Here is a 15,334-nt window from a genome sequence, read left to right as displayed (position 1 = left end):
TGAGTCTGGGCCTCAAGCAGTTTCACACAGTTCCGCTCTCACTCATGGAATTCTATGATTAAGCTGGGCTTCTGGAGGATAAGACACATGTGGAGTATAGATAAGCTGTTCCAACTGAGTCATCTTAGACCAACCAGTCCTTAGTTGGTCTGGCAGCTGATCATCAACATATGAACAAGACCAGCTGAGATCAACCAAACCCAACCCAGATCAGAAGAACCATCTAGCTGAGCCCAGTCCAAACTGCACAACCACAGAAAATGTGAGCTAAAGAAATGGTTAATGTTCTAAGTAACTCAGTTTTGGTCATTACAGCACAGCAAAAACTAATTGATATACAAAACTAGTATAGCTACTAGTATAAGCTAGCAATAGTATAAAACTAGCAAAAACTAATTGATATACAAAATAGTCCCAAAAACTTAAAAAAAAATGGTAAAAGAAAATTTATTTTAATCCAACTTAAATAAATAGAAGAATATCTTTCTTTGAGTAGGGGGAACAGTCAACTTTGAAATGATAAAAAATACGTAACGATAACTACACAAGGCTATTAAATGTCAGATATGGTTAGGTTTGACAATGAAATGTTTCTCTCTTTTGCTTTTTATATGTGTTAGTCTTTGAGTTCCTTTTTAGCATTCAAGCAGTAATTTTGCTTTAATTACCAGCAAAATTAATATGCAAATGTTTTTGAAGACAAAGTATAAAAAGCTGTGATGTTGGAATATAGCAAAAATTCTCTTCTCCTTCTAGCACTGCTATAATATTTCTGTTCCTTATTCCCTGGAATGAATTGAAAAGGGATACTAAGACAAAACTAAACCTGGCTTTTTATTACAGCTTTTCTTCATTGACGAATAGAGGGTTATGAAGTCAAAAATCAGAAATATAAGACCATTTTCTTTTAAGATTTCATTAAGGATAAGATATTAGAGAGATTGAAGACTATTTTTCTGGCTTACCACATCATCTGCTTCCAACCATCAGAACTGAATGACAATAAAATAATACAAAAGAACTCGGGCCTTATCAATCAGAGTCATTTAGAATTTTTGTGATTGCTCTTTGAGTCCAAATGATTATTGCTAAACTTTGTCAAACCGAGAAGATTAAAAGATTCTTCTGGATGTCTAAGTTCAATACCATAACTACTGGAGCAAGCAGGAACTGCTTCAGCAGGTTAAGCTAGTGGGGTCAAAGACTAGGAAGCTCAGAATTCAGAAATGATGAGAATGATATGTTGTTTTCTTCATATTTCAGGATCTGTTAAAAGTTGAGAATAGATTAATTGTGGCCATAGAGAAGACTTCTCATCTGTCTTTTGAAGGTGAAAAGAAGTTACTTGAAATGCAAAGGACATTCTTTTCTGCATAGTGATCAAAAGCAGTACCAAAACATTTAATTTCCTCGAGTCATAGTAGTAATCCTAATGTCCAGTTCAAGTTGGGGGAGAATACAAATGCTTTTGTGTCTCTCCCTCCTGAGGCCCCATGAAAATAAAACCTAGAAGAACAAAAGTGGTCTGTAAAACTTTAAGAGTGAAGAGAAGAAGTATACAGTCAACAAAATCAAGAGATTTCCAAACACTAGGGGAAGACTAGAAGTGAATGAAAAAGAGTTGATAGGTGAAATAAGCAGAAAAAGGTACTGATTGAAATAGGATGCAGAAAGATACAGGGATAAAGAGTCAGTGAGAGCCAACCTGGAGAATATCTGCAAGGAGATTAGCAGAAAATACATATGAAAAATCATTCCAGTTGGCATCCCTCTACTCTGTGACATCGTGGAGGCCTTTAAGATGGTGTCCAGAGATCCTCAGCTCTTGGAATTCATGTCCTTGCCTAATTTCCTCTGCTTAGGTATGGGTTAGACTAACAGAAGCCATGATGGAAGGTCACTTCCAAGATTAGGTTATAAAAAGTCTGTGGCTCCCATCTTAGATGAGCTCCCTTTTTTGTTTTTTGCCTTCCACTCTCTAACACTCTCTCAGATCACTTGCCCTGGGGGAAGTAAGCAGCCAGCTTTCATGAGGCAACCTTGTGCCAACATGTGAGAGAACAAGGCCTCCCAATAGCCATGTAAGCAAACTTGAAAGTGGATTCTCACCCTCCAGTCAAAGTCAAATGAGACTGCAGGCTTAGTCAACAGCATGACTCCAGCTTTGCAAAAGACCTTGAGCCAAAGGCACCCAGCTAAGCTTCACTCAAATTGACCTGACCCACAAAAACTGTGAGACAATAAATACTTGGCATTTTAAGCTACTAAGTTTTGGGATAATTTGTACACAGGAATAGATAACTGATATAACCACCTAAGTTATAGAATACAGTAGCTTTTTTAAATTTACTTTTTAATTAAATTTTTTTTTTGAGGAAGATTAGCCCTGAGCTAACATCCGCTGCAAATCCTTTTTGTTTTCTGAGGAAGACTGGCCCTGAGCTAACATCCATGCCCATCTTCCTCTGCTTTATATGTGGGATGCCTGCCACAGCATGGTTTGCCAAGCAGTGCATAGGTCCACACCTGGGATCCGAACCAGCAAAGCACAGGCCGCTGAAGCAGAACCTGCAAACCTAACCCCTGCACCACCGGGTTGGCCCCAGAAAAGAGTAGCTTTTTATGCTCCAAGGCAAAAAAGAAATTAACAAACAAAAATCAAGATAGTTCTTCTCTTAAAAGTACAGGAATTTTCCAGGGAAAGGTAGGGCTCCTACTGTGGATGTTCTCTTCATTCTGGCATTAGGATGTTTGCCATTTCCAAAGAAAAGTCTTCAGCTCTATACTCTCTGACCACCCTCAGCCTGAATAGGGTTTCCTGTCACTTGAGAATAACCAGTCCAGACTGGTGCTCAAGAACAGAAAGCATGTATGGTAGATCTCTGGGGAGAAAAAGTGAAGGTTTGATAGAATTGAAAGTACGATTGGGAATTTAAAGTGATAATGCAATAAAGGCAAGGGAAGCAATTCAAGAAAAAAAAGATGTTGAGGAGATCCTGTAAAAATGAAACTATGCAAGATAGGTGTAGTCCAAATACGAAGCAAAATAAAATGCCCTGAGTTTAAGTAATTGATAGTATGGAAGGGAATCCATCTGAGCTTTATCCTGGTGCAAGTAATACAACTTGGACCCATAAGAAAAGACATGTAATTTTCACACACAACTGAGACTGGCATGGAATGGTATTTACATAGTAATGGTCATCTAAACGCTCTTCATTGCTTTTCCACTTTAGACTCCTCATAGATAAAATATGGAAGATCTGGTTGTGTTTGCCAGACAGAATGTTAAAGTTAACGTCTCTGGAAATATAATGAGATGGTGAGATGTGGAAAAGTAGAGGGAAGCTAGAGAAACGGGTGGGAGTAAAATATTTTCATCTTACTAATGTGGAGACTCAAGAGATATTGTAATACATTGACAGAATAAGAAATAGAGATGTAAAAATACTATTTAAAGTGACAAAATAAATAATATGTATAATTCAGCAGAGACAAAGAAAAGAAAAAGGAAGGGATTAAGGCAAGGGGCTAATCTTCAGTTTTCATACTAGAGAGTGTATTAATGTTATCTAAAAGGCATAAATAAAGAAACGGAAATATAAGCATATTATTTAGAGATATGGAACTAATTACCAAAAGAAGTATGAAAAGATATCATCTCCGGGAGATAAGAATGGAGGTGGAGAATGGATGGATGGGGCATCGTCGCCCTTTATATATATCATCTTCTAAATCATATTGATTTGTTTTCATGTGCTTATATTCTCTTAATGAAAATAATTTAACCATTATCCTCACTTGTTTTGTACACATACAATAAAGCATAGAAGTGAATTTTTCTGGCATACTGCTTTAGCCTCCGAAATAGTGTAAAAGAGCAGATTATAATAAACGTTATTATTTGCAATTTGAGCTATCCCCCATTTAAATGTATTGTATTTTCAAATAACCCACACAGCAAGAATAAACTCCTTTGCTATTTCCTAGGCTTTGCCTAGATTTGCCTGTCATCAGGAATTCACTCCATTCCCCAAACTTCATTTAAGTCTTTGCGTCCAATTAGTGTTATGCCAGCATGCCCCTCTAATCTCTTCTGTTACTTTCCTAGTTCTTTGTACTCGGTTCCCATTTTAAATCGCCTATGAAAATATCACAGTTTTTACATGCTTAAACTCAGCAATGAGTATCTTTTCAAAACATTATAGTTTCCCCAGTTCTATCTGGTTTCCGGCAATAGTTAACATCTAAATACATCAAGCCTACATCAAGATTTCCCTGAAGCCCTATCAAGAGTCTGTGGTGCAAAGTGGGTCTGTAATGGGTCTCATCTTATTAGATTTCCTCATTATTTTCCAAATATTTTCACCTATTTATTCTACTTGGTAAAGTTGGCTAGAGATATCAAAAAATCAGACGAACTATCTGAAAATGTGAATTTCTGACTCTTCAAGATGGTCCAACTACTTGCACAAATCTGAAGTAAGTGTTAGCAATCTGAATTGGCTCACTATGGGCAACAGTGGGAGAGGTCAGCTTCCTGTGCAGACAATAATGAGAGCTCTGATGGAGAGAATTTAAAAGCAGTAATAAATCTGATTAAAAGTCAGCCTGCTTTTTGTTACTGCAGTGCGTCAGCAGTTCTAAACTACCGGTGATAAACATTCCTCCAAAGAGTGGACCATTAGCACTGCCGCTCCCCCACCTATGGTAAACCACCATAACGGAAAAATGATGAAATTCTGCTAAACCTCTGGAAAAGTTTTATACCTGCTAATCTGTAACATGATAGGCAAAATTATACCACTTTATACTCTTCTCCTTTCCATTTTAGGGACAACTAGTTGAGCTTCCTTCCCAGACTTATGTGAATGTCAATAGTATAAATTGAAATGAGAATTTCGCGTCCTGTATATCACATGCGTATCTTTCTCTTAAAGAAGTATGTGTATCATTTTTTTAAAAAACCAACAACTTGCATTTTAAAACTGTCTTTACTCTGCATATGAAGAAAACTAATTATTTTATTTCCTTCTTATATGTACCATCTTTATTTTCTACAAATATTGGTCAATCCAAGAAAATTCAAGACTAAGCAACACACAGTATTTATGTCAGCATTGTAATATGCACTCTGAGTGTTCATTAATTTATTACTCAAAAACTGTTTAGTAAGTGTCCACTGTGTACCAAGCTCAGTGTGAGATGCTGAGCATTTACAGATTAATAACGCACAGATTTTGACTTGAAGGTACTTGTCATAAAGAAAATGAAAGTAGAGGTCATAGGCTCTGATAGATAGATAACTATCTATCTATCTATCTATCTGCCTTTCTGTCTACTTATCTGAATGTCTATTTATCTATCTCTCCAAAGTGCTAGGAAAACAGGAAATGCCTTCTGCTTAGGGTTGTTTGGGAAAGCTTCAAGTGAAATGAGAAGTCTAAAATCATCCCATACCATCAACATTGGCAAAGCTTTAGAACTTTACAAATGTGGAGTCAATTATTAATAAGGTCACAGGTACAGTTGCAGCACAGGAAAAAAAGAGGAAATAAGAACACTTCCGTCAGAGCGGGCAACATATGCAAAGACTGAAAGCAGAAAGTTGCATTTGGTGTTTAGGGAATATGAACAGTCTATTATTACTAGTCTACCAATGAAAAATTTCTAAGTAAGCGCTTTACACATGCTTCTCTTTTTCCTTTTCTGAATCAAGTTCCCAAATAATATAAAATGCAAGGCCACACTGACAAGAGTATATAAGACAATGACGCAATTAAATACAACATGGACAACTTCAGTCACAAGTGTAATTAAACTTCTACCTGAAACTACAATGAAAATTCCCACTTTGGACAGTGGAAAGCCGTCAGTTCACAACAGAAAGAGTGGGTCATCTAGCTGCCTTGTGATGTCTTATTTTCCATCCTGTTATTACAGGCTGCATGTTGACTCTGTCTAGAATTACAACTAATGGCCAGTTAACACTGTGGAAAAGTCAGGTATAGGAATGTCACCACAAAATTTGAAAGAACCTTGGTGAATCCTTTTCATTTCTGAGATATGAGCATTAGAATCAGAGAACTGTCCTTTAGTAGAATGTGAATATTTTCTAGTTTCTTTTGAAAGAAATTGATAGTCCCTTTGGATCCATGGACACAAGTACCTACACTATTTTATAGCTATACCCACAGGCTTTTGATACATATTCAGGGATAGCTGCTGTAGTGGTAAACTAAGAGGTGTAGAAAATAGGAAAATAAGTTTTCCTCAAGTGTTTCAGTGCCAGAGTTTTACTGCTGAATTTTAAATGCTGGGCTATATTTAGTGACGATTTCATAATAGCTAGCATAACATGGCACAGCAAATAGAGACTCCTCATGTGGTTAGCCTGCCAGTATCTTGGGTAATCTATACTTGAATATATTTGTTACCTAGTCCTTGGATAGTGTTAGCCAAATTCAGACTCATTTTTCATATTTCGAGATTTGGGTGACCATGTATGAATCTCTACTGCCTGGAATAGGGTCCAGCACACAAAAGGAAGAAAGAAAAAAAAGGACAGGAGAGAGAGAAGGAAAAAGAGTGGTAGCAGAGTAGGCACAAGGATATTAAACAAGAAAAAAAGACCACCTACTGTGTGCCAGGTGCTCTACTAAGACCTGTGCTTATGCAAGTTTAGTGGATACTCCCAAAGAATCTGTTATCAAGATAAACATGATTTGGGGGCCGGACTTGTGGTGTAGTGGTTAAGTTTGGTGCACTCCGCTTCAGCCGCTTTAGTTCACAGGTTTGGATCCTAGGCGTGGACCTACACCACTTGTCAGCCATGCTGTAGTGGTGACCAACATGAAAAGTGGAGTACGATTGGCACAGATGCTAGCTCAGGGCTAATCTTCCTTGAGCAAAAAAAAGAAAGAGGAAGATTGGCAACAGATGTTGGCTCAGGGCTAATCTACCTCAGCCAAAAGAAAAAAACAAAAGATAAACATGATTTTAAAGTTCCCATTATTATTGGCTCATGTTTTACCCCATGCAATAGTCCAACATTGACGTCCAAACATGTAACAAACAGTATTGGGGCTTCCTCAATAGCACAGTATTTATTCCATGTAATAATGAAGATGAATTCAGCTTCCCCCACACTCCTCTCAGGGGAGTCTCCAGATCCTGCTTGATTAGGAAAATCCTAGCAGAGGACAAAATGGGCCAGGGCCACCATTTACCCTACCAAATCTACAAATTGGGTGGTAAGATCTATTTCAGAAGAAGCTTTCCACAGAATGTGGGTAATTCCAGTGTCAGGGTGGTGTCTAGCACGTTGGCAACACTCACAACATGTGAAATAATAAAAACGTGTTGCTTCAATGTGCCTATTATTAAAAAGGGACTAAAATATCTTCTCTCCTTTAAATTTGTTTCTGAGTTTCAATTGTGTCAGTGATGCCGTTAATAATAGATTGTACAGACATACACAAGCTTTGCATAATTTCTGTATAGGTTCACTGATAATCTAAATGTCTGAGCAATGGTTCTTGCTATAAAACCCAAAATTACTACGTGGCTCACCCTCTCCCTCGAGAATATAACACCTTGAGAAGCACATTTTATATGTTAGGTATACAAAAGATATTTGCTAATTTGTACTCTTAGGTAAAAGCATCGTGGGTTTACAGGGAACATAATACCATAGTTGAAAAAATGTATAGATACATACAGATACGCTGCTAGGTTTTGTTTTGTTTAGTTATCATTTAGAATGCTTACTGGAGGAACCATTGGTTAATATTGGTGTTATCTGTCTGCTTGAGATCTTATATAAAGAGAACAGTGATGAGGAGAATACAGTAAGAGCTGTTCGGTAAGTGTTGTATAAAGGCCGAAGGATTAGTTAATCCTTCTCTTGAGGTTCCAGCCAAAGGATGTTAATATATTTTTTACTGTTGGGGAGCTTTTCAGTGATGCCAACAGACAAGAAAGTCTAATATGTGTTCTAGATGATATAAATTTAAAAATTATCTCAGAGATTTAAATTCAATCTTGACTTAGTTTACTGAACAAAGCTTACTGCTTTACATAAAATGTGAAACAAAAACAAGCATTGTTAACACACACTCAAACACACACAATTATCTTTTTTTTTTATACTCAGATGATTTGCTTTCTCCTCCCCCTCAAAGAAAATCATTATTACATGTAAAAGAGGAATAAACCAACAGGTGTAATGCAAACATACTTATGCATTTGAAAACCAGAAATTCACAAAAATATTACAGCACAAATCATTTGTGGTACTGGTCAAAACAAAAACAAGAAAATAAGGCTATATTCTTGCTAGTTAGACATTAACTATTTAATAAAAAGATATTCCTTTTTCCTACAACCAAGACTAAGAATATCAGAGAAGGTGCCAACCTCACCAGTCCTTTCTGAAAAATACCCACTGAAATTACTGCCACATGTTAATTAGCTACAAAGTCTTAAGTCTCTTGATTTCTCCAGTGCTAATAAAGATTATATCAAGAATCATAAACTCGGTTTAGCCTAACTCACAGCTAGAAGTGCATGATGTTTTCCACATCCACGTTGAAGAAAGGAGTATATCATGAATTTTTAAGCTTCTTAATCAAAACATGTTACCAAGGACAGTTACAGAAATCATATTTGCACGATTCAGTACTATACTATGAATTAGATTCTGTCTGAGAACAGCTAGGAAATCAGCACAGGAAATTTCTGGACTGCTCAGTCAACAGTAATTTGAGATTGTTGTTTTGGTCTCTGGTGGTGGTGGCAGTGGTGGTGGGAGGTTGAGTGAAACAGCGCAGGGTATGGAGATCAGTGGACGGTTCTTCACTGTGCAGTGTATTTCCCCTTCATGGCCCTCTCCCGCTAAGTGCAAAAGTCAACTCTCCCCCTGAATCATTCATCACCTGTTCCTCTCCCCTCCCACACACACGGTCTAGGGGAATGGTGCTGTCTCTGTGTGGAGAACACCTCATTCAATAGAGAATTCAGCTCTGTTTATGCCGTACAATTGATGCTTTGATTTAGAAACATCAGTTCAGAGCTCTTCTTTAGTGACATGGAAAATAGCTTTAAAGGTAAGAAAGATGCTTTAATTTATACTTTGTACCTGAGGAATGCTTTTCACACAGAACTATCACTTGTATAATGATTACAATTATCAGACACATTTGTGTTTCTTTATATTTTAGGGTGAACCATATGAAATTTCCTCTTTTTTTTTGGTAATAAATAATTGTCAAATAGCAGGAATTTTATATAGTTCAAATAGTACATTGACTCATTTGATCCTCACAATAAGCTTATGAAGCCATAATCCCCATTTTAAAGGTGGGAAACAGAGGTATTGAGACGCTAAGTAACCTGCCCACGGTCACCCAGCCAGCATGTGGGGAAAGTAAGGGTGAGATTTAGGTAGGCATTCTGACTTCCGGAGTTGATGCTATTGACCACTCTGCCATACTGTCCCCTAATGGCCCAGGCCAGTCTCACTCCTTCAGACTGTCAGCTGCTAGAACACAGAATTAGACTGGGAGAGACTGTCCAGGAAGAGAATGAAGGAGGGCGACGGGTAGGTGAAGAAAGAAAGGAGGTTTCCATGCAGAGGAACACAGAGGTGTGCAATGGCATAATTTCTAGGGGTCGCTGTGAGTAGTTACTGGGATCATGGGAAAAGGGTGTGGAGGGGCATGGAGAAAAACCTTCTAGGCAGACAGGAGGCAGCTGTGAAGGATGGACCCTGATGATCATCCGAGGAATCTGCCCTTTATCCTAAATACCTAAATATATTAAGGATGGGATGATATGACCATATTTCCATTTTCAAAAGAGCAGTCTGACCCCTGGATGGAGATGCCATCGACCTAGTTAAGATTATGAGAAGAACAAGAAGTGATGAGATAATGAACAGAGGACAGACTTAAGGGCAGGGGACCAGATCAACTCAAAGTATGCTGTAAAGCAGGGGGCTGCATAACTTTGGGTAAATTATTTAGTTTCTCCATGCCTCAATTTTCTCTCAATAAGAATAGTAATACCATGCTTTACTTTCTGAGTCTTTAGCTCTTCCTTAAACACACATGTACCCTGGAATTTGATTACACTTCTGATTTAATTAACTAGACACTTAGAGTGTCTTGTATCAATAGGACCCACCGGCGGGGTATGTGCAGTTCACTCCCCCGTTCTGGCCTCGGGCAGACACGCCCCTGTACAGTCTGGGCCAGAGCTCATTCCCGCACACCTGGCCTGGCCCCTGGGGCAAGGTGCAGCTTCGCTGTGACTCTGAGTGTGTGTATGTGTGTGTGTGGTGTGGGGAGCGGGCAGAGGGGTGGCCAATGAGGACTGGCATTTGTTTAATAGGTGGCATGAGCCAGCCTCTGTACAGACCAGTCTGAGACCCAGGGCACCTAGGTGTTTCTCATTCCAGGATTCCCCCACGGGCCCCTAGAACTCCCAGGATCCTGAAGAGATCAGACTTCCGCTGGGATGAGTGGTCGTGGCAGCAGCACCTGGGACCTGACTCTGCCATCCTCTGAGCCACTCCTGATGCTCAGCGCCTCCCCAGCCCATCCTTTCCTTACCTCTATCAGGACCACGTTTACTGCCTCTACACACCTGAAGAAACATAGCATACCTGCAGCTCCAACTGCGCCCTGTTTGCTTTTCTGGAAAGCCCTGGACTCCACCGACATGGACCAGGCCTCGCCCCAGCCCAAGGGAGTCCCCCATTAAATAAATAGATAAATAAATAAATCTTGGTATCACTTTAGCTCTTTTCCCTGCCTTCTAGTTTCCTCACACAGTAGTTGGTCACCATTGGCACTGTCCGCACAATCCTGCTGGATCTGAGAATATGTCTGAATTTTAATGTGTCAATATCCTTTTATAATTGATGCCTATATCACTAATAATCTATGCATGTCTATTCAAAAAGGATTCCCATTTCATGCCCCCGCACCACAAGCATCCCTCTCCTCTCTTTTCTCCTATAGCACTTAACACGCCACGTATGTTACTTGTTTTATTGTTTATTGTTCATCTCCCCAACTAGAACATAAGCTTAGTGCAGAAAAGTCTAATTTTGTTCAATGCTATATTTCCTGTGACTAGAGCAGTGCCTGGTATATAATGAATGCCTAGCAAATATGTTAAGTGAATGAATGGATGGATGGATGGATGCATGCATGCACGGATGGATGGATATATTTGTCTAGAACTAGCCTTATCAAAAAGACGTCTAAAACCAAGTTTGCATCTGCCAATAGAGCATCTTTTCATCCCGTAATTCCTCCAGACCCCAAAGAAAATGCACTGAGTAGAAGAATTTTCTTAAAGTAAACTCTTTAAAATGTATATAACCCGGCACTTTTGCTTACAGGCAACGAAGGGAAAAACACTTTCTAAATAGCAGTTGCTTACCTGCATTTAAAATTACAATGAATTACACTTTTCTTACCCAGCACCATTAGTTTCAGGAGAACATGCCTTTGTATATATTTTTAAATCTACACCCAAGTGTTTTTCTTTCCGACATGCACTAAAATTTGCTGTAGAAATGTACATTAATTTAAGTGAATTCAGCAGAATGACTGGACTAGGGAAAATAAAATTAATTATTCATGTCACCAGTATTTTAAAATGCAGAGTGGTTAGCAGGAACATACATAATTTTAAGAAATGCAATTATTTTTAATAATGAAGCCACAACTAAGGTTAATTAATATTTTTAATAAAAAAATAACATTTTGTTCTTTGAAGTTACAAAATGTATTTTGTTAGTTTTAAGCATTTTTCATGGAAATATGTATGCACTCTGCTTACATTTTTCAAACAAATAGTATTACTTTTTCATGAGTATCTCCAAAGCCTCTAGGAAGCAATAGCAGTGTCCAATATATTCAAATGTTCTTTACTTGCTCAAACACTAATTGGGTTTCTTTTCAGAACATCCCAGGGGAATCAAATGCCATTCAATGTAGTAGGACATTGCATATGTGAAATACACGTGTCTGACAACCTACCAATGTTTTTAAATCTTCAGTAGTTCTTTTTGTTGAGTAGGTTTGCTAACTCCACTCAGAAAAAAGCCTAATCAGAACCACAGAATTGTCCCAATATATTTCACTCATATTTACTGATTCTGCCCTGCTCTATAATTTCTTACTAAGAGTTGCAAACTATAATCCTTCCAGTCAAAAATCAGAATCTCTCAAAGCCTTATTCTCTCTCCTTTCTCAAGATTTTTGAAATGAGACGAAAAGAAGATGAAAAAGGCTATGGACTCTTGAAACCGGGTAAGGATACCAGAGTCAGTTTCTGCTCTGAATGTAAAGGACGGGGCTTCACTATTTATTATTCTTACGACGTATGATTTTCTTGCAAAGATAGATTTTATATATGCTGTGAAAGTAGACTGCAATATAATTATAGACCAAAGTGCAATGCTTTTGAGAGTCAAAAAAGGATGCTATTAATAATTATATCGGTACACCTGGTGCACGTTAGGACTATACAGGCCAACTGAGACTCACAGCCACTCTGCATAAAAGTCAAAGATGAAATCTATGCTTTGTTATATAATCATCAGAAGACCTAATTAAGAGCATCATAGCTAGAACCAATGAAATTTTAGAGCTGAGTACACTTTAAGATATTCGTAGTTCAACCCACTTATTATAGAGAGCTGGCAAGGCCAAGGTGCAGTGAGGTTAACCAATCTGTCCAAGTCACACAATAAGGTAGGTGGTTGTGTTGAAAGTGAAAACCAGGTCTCCTGATTTTCTGCGCTTTTTCTTTATACTGTACTCCCTCTAAGTAAAAGGCATTCCTATGGATCCATATTCTCTACAAGTTTATAAAATATTCTTGAAGGAATGAAACAAAAAGTCACAAAATGTGATACAAAGCCTAGACCGGAAGAAAAGTCACAATCTTGATCTTAAAAGAAACAGCACAGCTCCACTGCCCTCTCTTGACAGACTGGCAAGCAAAGGGAGTATGCCTGTTGGTTTACTTTTATTTATTTACGTAAAGCTACATAGACATCGTAAGACATTGCCAAGTTATTCAGAAGAGGGGGTACACTTAGCAGCCAAAAATCTTACATGACACTCCTGCCCCCAACCCAAGAAGCTCTCAGCATCCTGAAGAACTTCATGTTATCAATTATTCACAAATGTTAACTTTCTGAGATTAGCCTTATAGAACGTTCTCTTTTTTTAAGATGAGCAAGTCTCACAGAAACATTTAGACATTAAATATTCTAAGTAAAACAAATTTTATCAACTTTATGTAATCCATATAAAAAGTACTATTAATATTATAAACACATTGAAAAAGGTATTTAGTCAGAAGGGTTGGTAAATGTACCCATTATTTCATAATATAAATCATGTCTTTCTAAAGTAAACATCAGTCTGAAAATTGATCATCATTCAGAGATGAAAAATTTCATTTTTTTTCCGTTTTAAAGCATATTTGCTTTTAAGGAGGAATATAAACAGGGTCTTATGGGACATTTTGATGAATATTCTTTTATATTCTATGATGCTGTGAAAACTGAAAATGCATTTCTCCCCTACTACTTGCCCTGCAGGATGGCTGAACAAACATCATCTCATCTATTCGAAAGGAATCCAATCTAATTCTGGTTGACCAAAAATCTGTTTCCAGAGTTCTAAAACACGCAATCACCCCAAGGTACATTGCCATTGCAGCTTAAGTGACTCAGTGTTATCACTGAGGAAAATACACTTTGATTGAGAAAACAGTCTGGTATGGCATTTGAAAAATAAAATGACCCTTCCTGGTAATTGAGTAAGGCAGATGATAAAGGCAGGCAGATATGGCCACTACAGACAGGGTTTAAAGGAAGATGCTTCACACAACCTGCAAAAATGGGTCAAAGGCTACAGTCCTGGAATCAGTTACAAATCACTCTCATATTGAAACTTCAAGACTTTGGCAATTCTAAAAAACATTTAAATTCTACATATATCAGCAATCACCTTGTGGTTGGATGGCAATTTAAAAATTAATTGTGAAGTAAGGAAAATTTGCAACAAATTATTCTGTTACCTAAAAATAAATCATTTACTTTCTTCCCTAGAAGTTCCCCAAACTCACATACATACCTTATTATTGCCTGTAATCACATGATATCGTTATATGAGAGAATTTTAAAGGCTTTTAGTCCAACTTTAAAACACTGTTGCCACAATTGAATATTCATAGCATATTAATCCAAATTATTTAATTGCTGTTATTGGTCTGTTAAAAATCTAAAGATTTAAAATATCTATTTTTTAATGAGTGTAGTAATCCTTTATTTAAGTCAATATCTCCTCAAATGAACCAAGTAACACTAATTGATCAGACCATTTACTTCTATAAACCACTGCTGTCTTTAAACATGCAATAGCTTATAATAAAAGAGATTCTTTTCACTGGCAATTAATGGGCAGTCAACTGTTTTCCTTTTATATTAATTAATATTATAAAATGCATAAATTTTTCTTTCTTCATTTCTAGGTGTTTAGCTTGCAAATTAAATAGCTATTTTATACATGTTTTCTTAAAAAATATTTCTTAATAAATTGCAGTTACTAATTGATAAAATATCATAAAAACAAGGCTGGTAATTCTTTATTTTGGGATACATCTGGCTTACCTAGGAACTTAGGCAGCTGTACTTTCATTAATGATGAAACAAGACTACTAAGAAAAATATCTGATTATTTCAAATTTTATTCATAGAAACAGTTCCAGTTCTGAAGGTCCTCTTATGAATTATTTTATATGAAGGAAATAGTCTATCAGTTGCTTTGTTTTTCATTTTTCTTGTGTCAGATTCACCTTAACGACCTGCTTATTGTCAAATAAACAATAAACCAACAACCACAATCATTAGTGAAGTATTAGGAAAGAATATGAAATGGAGCTGTTGGGCATGCATAAATCTGTCTACAGTCACAAGTCTTTATTCAAGGGGCTAAAAGCAATTATTAACAATCTTATAAACCCAAGCAAGATAGAGGAAATCAACAAAATGATTATGCTCGAAGCACACCTTGTTAGTCAAACTGTATATTCCATAAGGGCAGGGGTTTTTGTTTGTTGTTGCTAATGTATCCCTAGTGCCTAAAACAGTGAACAGCACATATACGACCAATAAATATGTATTGATGAACACCCTGTGAGACAACCCATTTTATTTTGTGGCCAAACGCAAATTTAAAAAGAGAGGGAGAGAGAAAAAAGAAAATGGTGCATATAGGTATATAATAGGCAATACTACATTTAT

General features: G+C 37.2%; 1 protein-coding gene across 33 annotated transcripts in view; it reads right to left on the bottom strand.

Annotated features, from left to right (window-relative positions):
* Positions 1-15,334, bottom strand: part of NRXN1 (neurexin 1) — a 1,069,254-nt gene that overhangs the window by 117,721 nt on the left and 936,199 nt on the right. The gene's annotated exons all lie outside the window — the stretch shown is intronic.

Source organism: Equus asinus, chromosome 6 (assembly GCF_041296235.1).
Source record: "Equus asinus isolate D_3611 breed Donkey chromosome 6, EquAss-T2T_v2, whole genome shotgun sequence".
NCBI lineage: Eukaryota > Metazoa > Chordata > Mammalia > Perissodactyla > Equidae > Equus > Equus asinus.
This window is presented reverse-complemented; position numbering and strand designations above follow the sequence as displayed.